This window comes from Gordionus sp. m RMFG-2023, chromosome 3, assembly GCF_954871325.1.
Source record: "Gordionus sp. m RMFG-2023 chromosome 3, tfGorSpeb1-WG-v2, whole genome shotgun sequence".
NCBI lineage: Eukaryota > Metazoa > Nematomorpha > Gordioida > Chordodea > Parachordodidae > Gordionus > Gordionus sp. m RMFG-2023.
Window position 1 is genome coordinate 45085236 of NC_088777.1, and position 9871 is coordinate 45095106.

Consider the following 9871-nt stretch of genomic DNA (forward strand, 5'->3'; position numbering starts at 1 on the left):
TAAATATTTTTTGATCTTTTATTATGTAAATAAATTATACATAAATAAAGATTTCACAAGTCATTTTCGAAACTTTAATATAAGAAAGGTAAATTTGATAGAAAATAAAATAAACAATGAAGAAATAAGTTAAAAATGATCATATTAAAAAAGTGTTTATAAAAAGTTTCGGGATAATATTATATTTTATTTATTTTATTATTTTTTTATAATTTTTATTTTTTTAATATTAATTTAATAGTTTATATTTTTATCAATAATTTTTCTCAAAAAAAATAAATAACTTAAAATATTTTTATTCTTATAATTATCGTCTAGCTGGCACCGAAGGGGAGAGGAATAATTTTATTTTTTGGATATAAAATTCATTGTTTTTAAATAATTTTTTTTTGACCAAGACGGGGGGAGGGGTATTTTTAATTTTAGAAAAGATATTAATTTTTAGAATATACTGATATACTAAAAAGATTAATTTTAAGAATAGTATTGTAATTAAAATTTTAAATCAGAGACTTTTAGAGGTACCATTTACTAGGTCCTGCCCGGTTTTTTAAAAAAAATATTTTACCCTGACTAAATAGATCAACTTAGTCGTTTAAATTAGTCGTTTTAGCCGACTAAATTAGTTATTTTAGTCGACTATATTAGTCTTTTTAGTGGACTATATTAGTCGTTTTAGTCGACTAAATTAAGTCGTTTTAGTCGACTAAATTAATCGTTTTAGTCGACAATATTAGTCGTTTTAGTCGACTTAATTAGTCGCTTTAGTCGACTATATTAGTCGTTTTAGTCAACTAAATTAGTCGTTTTAGTCAACTAAATTAGTCGTTTTAGTCGACTATATTAGTCGTCTTAGTCGACTATATTAGTCGTCTTAGTCGACTATATTAGTCGTCTTAGTCGACTATATTAGTCGTTTTAGTCAACTAAATTAGTCGTTTTAGTCAACTAAATTAGTCGTTTTAGTCGACTATATTAGTCGTCTTAGTCGACTATATTAGTCGTCTTAGTCGACTATATTAGTCGTTTTAGTCAACTAAATTAGTCGTTTTAGTCGACTAAATTAGTCGTTTTAGTCGACTAAATTAGTCGACTAATCGCAACAAAAAAGCAATTACGATAAGTGTGTTTTTATATGTGCAATCAATAAAATATGTATCATATCATATGAGTCTTTTACTTAATAAATAAAAATTTGATAACATTAATATTGTGTTTAACCCATCGTTTTAGATATGTTTATAATATGAATAAAGCATTCAAGGGGTTCTGGCCAAAAGCCGTGTAAAAGAGGACAAATAGCCCGCAACTCGGGGCCTATAAAAAAAGGCACTTCAAACTACAGGCGCCGGACAAAGATAATCTAAAAGAGTATGTTTCTTGTCTTTAGGCTGAGCCGGAAATTTTTTTAAAAAAATTCAAAAAAAATTCAATTGTTTCAAAATTTTAAAATTTTAATGAAATCTAACGTTAAATTTTTGAAATTTTAATTATTTTATTTTATTTAAACGATTTATTTTTTTTTTCCATGAAGTTTCAAGATGCGAATTCTATATTTTTCTATTTTGGATATGGTCTTTAAAGAAACAATAAGTTCATATTTTATAAAAAAAAAAATGAATAAATTTAATACCATTTAGAAGAAATATAAATTTATTAATCATTTAATTTTAAAAAATAAAAATATAATAAAAAATACTTAATATATTGATTTTATTGCACTATTTTTATAATGGATAAAATAAAAGTTTATACAGTAGCTAACTAAATTTTTTAAAAAATTTTAATAATAAGTACATATTTTTTTACGGGAAATTTTTATTTCTCATATTTAAAATACATTTCAAACTAGATGTTTTCATTCTTTCATTAAATTTTAAATTATGAATTTTAAAGGGAAGACTCAACAAGTGTTATTAATTGATCTAGTATAATTGATAAGTGGTTTAGAATTAGTATTTAATTTTTATTTAATCATATGTTTATATCTAGACTCAATGAATTAAAATTAACGGAAATGGATATTACTATAATCCTAATTCATTCTAAATTATTGATATGGTAATTCTATGGATTCAAATATTCTTAACTTATTTTATATTATTGATATGGTTATTCTATGGATTCAAAAATTGCAAGATTACTAAATTTATATTTTCTTTTATTCACAATTACAAAATCGGAAAGGGTAAGTTCCACTCATTTTGTTAATTACAACCGTTTTTTAAAATTTATTTTAATCATTGTTTACAAAATTTAATGTACAAGAAAATTATTTTTTTAGCTTGTCCAAAATATAATTCAATAAAATTTCAAAAATTTAACACACGATTTAAAAAAGATCTTGGCCATTGCCTAAGACAATATTCAGTTGAAACTGCTTTATCACAAAGAATATATCATGATTTAAATATTTACCAATTAAATTATATAAACACTACATATATTACAATTAAACACAAGAAATATTTATACAAAAATGCAATTTTTTTTTTCAGTTTTATTTACAATGTTTTTTTTATACCCAATTTATCCTCAACTAGGCCAAACCATATTCATTAATTTATTTATTAACATATCCTAAAAAAAATTCCAATTTAAATTATTGATTAAAATGTAGTTGGTTATATTTATATGTCAAAAATTAGATTAAAATGTAGTTAATTATATTTAATAAATGTCAAAGACCTGCAGGCCCAGCCAGAAAATAATTTAATATTAATATTTAGTTTAAACCTAGGTTAGACTTAAGAATGAAAAAATTATAAATGTTTTACAAAATCTTAATCAGGCCGATTAAAAATTTAATCAATATATCAATTATCAAGCTGAAAAATGTTGGACCATCATACTTTGATTTGCATATATATTTCCAATTTAACTTTGAAATAATTTACAAAATATAGCCTAAATTAAATGACGAAATATTAAAAATGAGGTCTATCATAGACTTAGTCAGGATTTTTTTAAGAGAGAGGGAAGCACTATTAGGATGGTATTTTCCTCATAAAATTCTTATTTTAAGGGATTACACCAATGATAAGTATTATTTATTATTAATAAAAAAAAATATAAGGAAATATTATAATTTACATTACCTAACAATCTATCTATTTTATTTCATCATTAAAAAAATTTAAAAAAAAATGCAAAGTTACCTTAATTTAATCACATATATAATAATTAATTATAAATCTTAAAACTAATATACAAACTTAACCTAAGTTGCAAATTAGCCAACTATAAGAGATTTAGCAAATTTACAAACTAGCTAGCTAGAATACCAACTAGTTAAATATTAGCTTTGTTAAAAATATATTAGATTTTATATTTTATTTTATTATTATCTTTTAATGCTGACAGTCAGGATGGATTTGGTTTTGGGAAGACTCAATGTGTTCTAAAAAATGTTATGAGAAACAAATTTGTTATGTGAGGTAAATTTTTTTAGAAAAAAATAAAGGATCTATATCAAAAAATGTATATAATGCTAAGAGATGCAAATTAGTATGCCAAAGCATTGTATTAGCATCAAATGTAATCGGGGGTAGGGGTTTATTAAAATAGACCAAAAGAAAGAAGAAAAAAAAACTGGCTCATTAAGAAAATCGTTTTAAAAAAAACTCAAAAATTGGAAATATAAGATCAGGTAAAAATTAAGATATACCAGGTTATTTAAAAAAATCAGGATAAATTTGTTTTAGAAAATAATAAAATCAAAAATCGGTATATTAAAGTGTATGGTAAAAGAGAAAATGGAAAATTGCCCCAAAACTTGGAAACAAAAAATAGTTAGATTGTATATTGGCTAACGAGTTTGTAAATTCGTTAAATAATTTGTATAAAGTTTGTAATCTAACTAAGACTCCAAATAGTTTGCATACTACTTTGTAAACTACCTTTCTATTATATAAAAAAAGGATTGACTGTTACATTTACAAGAGATCACCTTAGTTATTTAATTTTTTAAAATAGAAATTTAGTTTGACTTATTATTATTATTATTACGATATTCAAGGAAATAAATTTACCTATTTCGATAACCTCTTCCCCTGTTAATATAAATAAAAACAAAACAAAACAAAATTAAAAAGTTCATTTCACTTAATAAGATGCTTAAGAATATAATTAATTAACTAAACTCTAAAGTAATCGGAATAAATAAAATGGTATTTTTTTTTATTTGAAATATCCATTTATTTCTTAATGACATTTTGTATTGAAGATTTAAAATATTTTTACGAAAAATTCACATTAAAAACTAGTTTTAATATGCCAAATATATTAAATTGTGGCAGATGCTATACGGAGCACTACACTAACCTATATCTATAATTTTATGAAATATATTATTTTTACTAATTTGATCAATCTCTTTAGCTGTAGATAATCAAAAAAGAGGATAAAAAATTAAGAAATTATAATTATAAGTAAATTTTCCTTTGAAAAATTAGAATTGAATTTTACATGAATACCTATAAAAACTTTAAAATAGTTCTTTTTGTGATTTTAAGATTATACAAGAAAAAAAAGTTTAAAGAATAACGAGATATTTTAATATTGTATAGGTACATAATTAATTTATAGAAAACAAATTGTCAAAAGAAATGTAGTTAAATTAATGAAAACTTGGGCTTTTAAAGTTGCCACTATATTCATTACTGATTGCAACTTTTTAAGAAAGTTATTAATAGTCCTAAATAATCCTCGTTTCAAAAGATAATTTTAATATGAAATTTAGATTTTTTGGGGGGTAAAAAATAAGATTTAAAAGGGAAAAATTTGTAATAAGTCTTTTAAGTGCCGGTAATAATGATAGACTTCTTGTTGGAACAATTCGTAGAAGTTCTGACCATTCAATATCGGGAATCCATATTTTTTCTAAAATAGATAATAAATTGTGAATCTAATAAATTCGGCATAACATTTTATAGCATTATTTCTATGTCTATTGATAATGAAGCATGCTTCCTTTCTTGGGTAACAGTTTCATTCAAAAAGCAATTTCTTAATTACAATATTGAAAATAATAATCTAAGACATTAAAATAAATCATCTGAAAATAATATATTAAAAAAATAATATAACACATTAAAATTAATTATCTCAAAAAAAAAAAAATTAAAAAAAAAAAAATAAATCTCAAAAATATATTATATTTAAAAAATAATAAAAATAAATCATCTCCAAAAAAATATAACAGTTAAATAAAATATTGCCGAAACTATAACACATTGCTGAAAAAAATCAGCCAATATATTGTAGCCGAAAATAACACATTGACGGTAAGATTTATATATATTTTTAGTATTTTTTTGAGTAACGTGTAACGCGTTACATTTTTTTAATATCAAGTAGAGCTTTCATTTTTTTTCACAAGTTAACGAGTAATGAATGATAGGGCATTCCTTATTTTAAAAGTAACTAGAATTGGTTTCTTTTTTATAGTAACGTTTTCAGTAATAAATAAATCCGATTGAAAATGTTGGTGAAAAATATTATGGGTTATTCCATAATTAAAGAAAAGGTTTTAGTATCGAAAGAAAGGAAATTTTTATAATGTATTTTAAATTATACCTTGGTCTTTTTCGGCTAAAAAAAATAAAAATAAGGTTGGGTCGGGCAAGCATAAAAAATTTTCAGGGAGGGAAGGAATCTTAGCAGACAGGTTCTAGCAAATCTGATTTTTAGTAAAATTTTAAAAGGCCAGCTAGGGCATTTGATATATATTTTTGTATTTCAAGCTTATATATTGATAATTTGAAAATAAATTAAAATGCCCTTTATTTCTTTCTCTTTTAAGAGCCATTTAACTGAAATGCTAAATCTATAAAGGATGATGCAGTAAATTCACAAATAAAAATAAACGATACAATATTATATGATATAATTTTAAATGCGCAATACAGATGATACAAACACAAATTATTTAAACCTTAATTGACATTGGGGAATAAATAGATATAAATACTAGAAATATGATGCTAAATAAATTCGTATAAAAAAAATTAATGAGCCAAAGGGAACTTTTAGTAGAATCATAATGGGCAGAGTTTGAATTTTTAACCCAATATTTTAGTCAAAAAAATATACGAAAGGCTTAAGATTTTGCTTATAGATGGCAGAAAGGTTAGGGAATCTATTAAAGAAATCTATTTTTTTAAAAAAAAAATCTAAAGTGATAAGGAAAATATAAATCTAAAATGAGGATTTTGTTTGAATATTAATTATTTTTGCTAAAGGATATTATTGATAGGAAAATTTAGGGCTCGTACTAGAACAAGGTTATATAAATGGGAAATTTATTTAACTTAAAAAAAAGGTTAATAATTATAAAATCATATTTTTTTCACATACCATTTAATTGACAGAATATCAGCACCAACACGAGAAGAGTATTTATCAATTTAGTCATATTTTGATTCCAAAATATTTCTAAAAATTTTTAAATTATAAAATTTATGAATAAATAATCAAATTTTTGTAAATATTTCTGAGAAATTTGTTTATTTACAAATATAAATATAACTTATTAAGTTGATTCTTTATCTACATGCCAAAGTAAATAGTAAATATTTCGTTTGCATAAAAAAAAAATTAAGAAAAGCACGATTTAATAGTGATTAGTGATTAAAATAATAGTTAAATGTAAGCAATAAAATATAATTATTTATAATAGAGGGTCTGTAATGGGCGAATTTTTAGCCTTCCCACTAATTGTTTGTTTCTAAAGTATTTTAAATATTGGGCAGAGGGCGGGAGGGTTATAAAATATTTTTAAGGATAAGCGAAAGGCGCAAGAATTTTAAATATTTTTCGGGCCAAGTCAGCAAAATATATTTCATAATATTGTATATTTTGTAAATTATATTAAAGGAGAAGAACTAAACAAGCCATAAAAATAATTCTTAAGCATTGGCGGGCTGGTTAAACAAAATATTGAGGAAAATTGGCGGGCATTTGGGTGAAACAAAAAACCATGTGTGGGCTGTCGGGATTGAAAAGTAAATTAAAAAATTTCTGAAAAATTATCAAATATTTGTAAATAAATTTTTTTTTCTCGAGAAATTTGTTAATTTAGAAATATAAAAATACTTATACTTATTAAATTTTCCTCTATCTACATGTTGAAGTAAATAGTAATTAATTTGTTTGCTTAATATAAAAATTGAAAAAAGAAAAACACGATTTAATAGTGATTAGTGATTATAAAATGATAATTAAATGTAAATAATAAAATAAATTTTTAGCCTTTTTCCAATTCTCTGTTTCTAAGATATTTTTAAAGAATTGGGTGGGCGATGGGCTATAGAAATTTTAAACATTTTTAGGGCTAAGTGAACAAATAAGACTTTTATTTATTAAAAATCTTTTTTTTTATAATTTGTATATTTTGCAAGTTGTATTAAAAATACTTTTTCAAAAAAGCACTAGTTGACGAGCAGGTTAAACAAAGAGGTAAATAGGCGGGCATATGGGTGATAAAAAAATTCATGTGTGCGGGGGGGGGGGGGCAGGAGTTAAAAAATTTAAATGAGTGGACGGGCCTGTTTTAAGGCCCGCTCATTACTGACCCCTAATTTATACTTTTTGATTTTACTGCAATTTGCTGAAACAAGATATTTTATTTTACGATATTAAAAGGGCCTCTCTTTTATTTCTATATTCCTAACTATGGGATATAGGAACAAAGGGTCATCATCTCCTTTCACTTCATACCCGAAACTAAAAGACATAACTTAATAAATTTTATACCCCAAATATTTAATATTATTAACTCTCAATGATTTCATTTGTCTTTTAACTAGAAACACAGTTCACATTTAAATAACTCTTCTTTTTTTTTAATTTGTTTTTTATTAAAGATATTCGAGCTTCTTGCCTGATTGCATCTAATCTTTATTAGCCTTTATATACTGATTTTATAATATTTTATCTTTTTTAGATTCCTCTATAACAATTTAAAAAAATCGTTAAATAAATTTAACCTTATCTGAACCTCTTCCTAATTATCCCTTAATTCGATAGAGTATGGTTTTATTTCCTATCTTCCTAAATAATTCCCGTGAACATTTAAATAGCGAACTCGTCATATGCGTACAGGTTGCGGCCTGCTCAAAAAAAAGATGACCCTCCTCAATTATTTCACTTAAATTGTTCCCAATTGACGCGTTTTTGAGAGAACCAAACGTATCTTTCAGGGACGTCATTAGTCAATTTTTCATCAAAATTACCAATTTTGAAAATGGATTGGCACCCTATTTTTAATAAATTTACGCCAAAATTGTTGGCACCAATCTAAATAAAATAGCTTAATATTATATACTTTATTACGAAATTTTAGCTCTTATTTTAAATAAATATTATTTTCCTTGTGGCATTATATAATTTTATTATTATTTCCTTCTTACCTTAAGCAAAACAAAATAAGGAAAAATGAAAATATATTATATAAATAGCGGTAATAAAAAGAGAGGACGATCTAGGGTATGCATAATTAATAGTTTCGAAGCAGCTGGCCTACCGGGATGTTCCCCTCCTTTTGTTTGCAAATGGAAGGTAAAGGGGGTGTCAACAGGAATTCGAGATCTCCATAGAGCTAATCTCGGTGTGACGAATCATACACGGGAGAGTGAGCGATAACAATAGGGTTTGTTAATAAGCAACTCGGAAAATGAAAAATGAAAGCTTTTAGACTGTGGTTAATTAAGGATTTTCTTTTATTGATCATGCGGGTAAAGCATTTGAGTTAATTTTATATTTGTGTATGTATTATTTTGATTAACAATACATATATTATATTAATAATAAAGTAGAAGATATAAATCTATAACCATAAACCAGGCCCCATAAATATATGAACAGGGTAAAAAATTTAGACAAAAATAAATAAATTAGTACCTTTGAGCATTTTTTTTAAATTTAGACTTGCTTTCTCTGTACGTATATATATATATATATGTATATATAAATTCTTCAAATATTGCACCCTGTTTTATTTCTTTATATATGTTAGCATCATGTGTTTTTCCGATAATGCGTTATTTCTTTTAACTTTAAATATTTTTTTGATAGCTTTGTTTATAAATTTTAAAATTTAATTTTACCTGAATGTATTCCCTCATATTTGGAATATCTAAAACCTATGAATATCAGAATTTCCTATGAACTTTTGAACTTAATATAATTTATATTAGTTTTTCTATAGGTTTTTTATAAAAATTTAAAATGACTCAAAGGTTAACGGAAAAATTGTCTACAATTTATAAAATAGGTACCCTAAGCATGTTGGAATATATTTATGGAAAAATAATATTATTAAATTTTTTAAAAAAACGTGCTTAAAAAATGATTTAAAATTGAAAAAATAATCACATTACCGGAAAAAACACATTGACGCTAGCTAACATATATATTAGTTTTATAGGAGCTCATTAGTTTTTCAAACCACTGCAGGAAAGGATGTAATAAAGCTTGAAAATTTGAAACACAAAAAAGGGAAACAGGAAATATTTTTAATAACTAACGAAATGAGCAAATTATTGCGAGTGATAATGAAAAATTTACATTAAAATATTAGTGAATTATATTTAATGAATGTAATAATAAGAATTTTGCAATAAAATGTTGGTAGATTATATTTTTCATATTAATTATAATAGTAATAAAATATATAAAAACAGAAAAAAACTTGTTTGTCTTTTTTTTCGAAAGACCCATGTTTTGTATGAGGACGATTATCAAAATAAAATGATAATTAGAAATTTATCTGTGATAAAGGAAAAAGCAATTAGTTCCCTTTTAATATATTAATATTACTAAAAATACGTTTAATTCTTACTTTTTTTTAAACCAAAAATATCTGACCGGG

General features: G+C 23.9%; 1 long non-coding RNA gene across 1 annotated transcript; it reads left to right on the forward strand.

Annotated features, from left to right (window-relative positions):
- Positions 1-1834: 1834 nt before the first annotated feature.
- On the forward strand, positions 1835-2734 carry LOC135927403 (uncharacterized). Its single transcript, XR_010572074.1, has 3 exons — positions 1835-1944; positions 1993-2188; positions 2285-2734. It is a non-coding gene; the product is annotated as an uncharacterized LOC135927403 (long non-coding RNA).
- The last annotated feature ends 7137 nt before the right edge of the window (positions 2735-9871 follow it).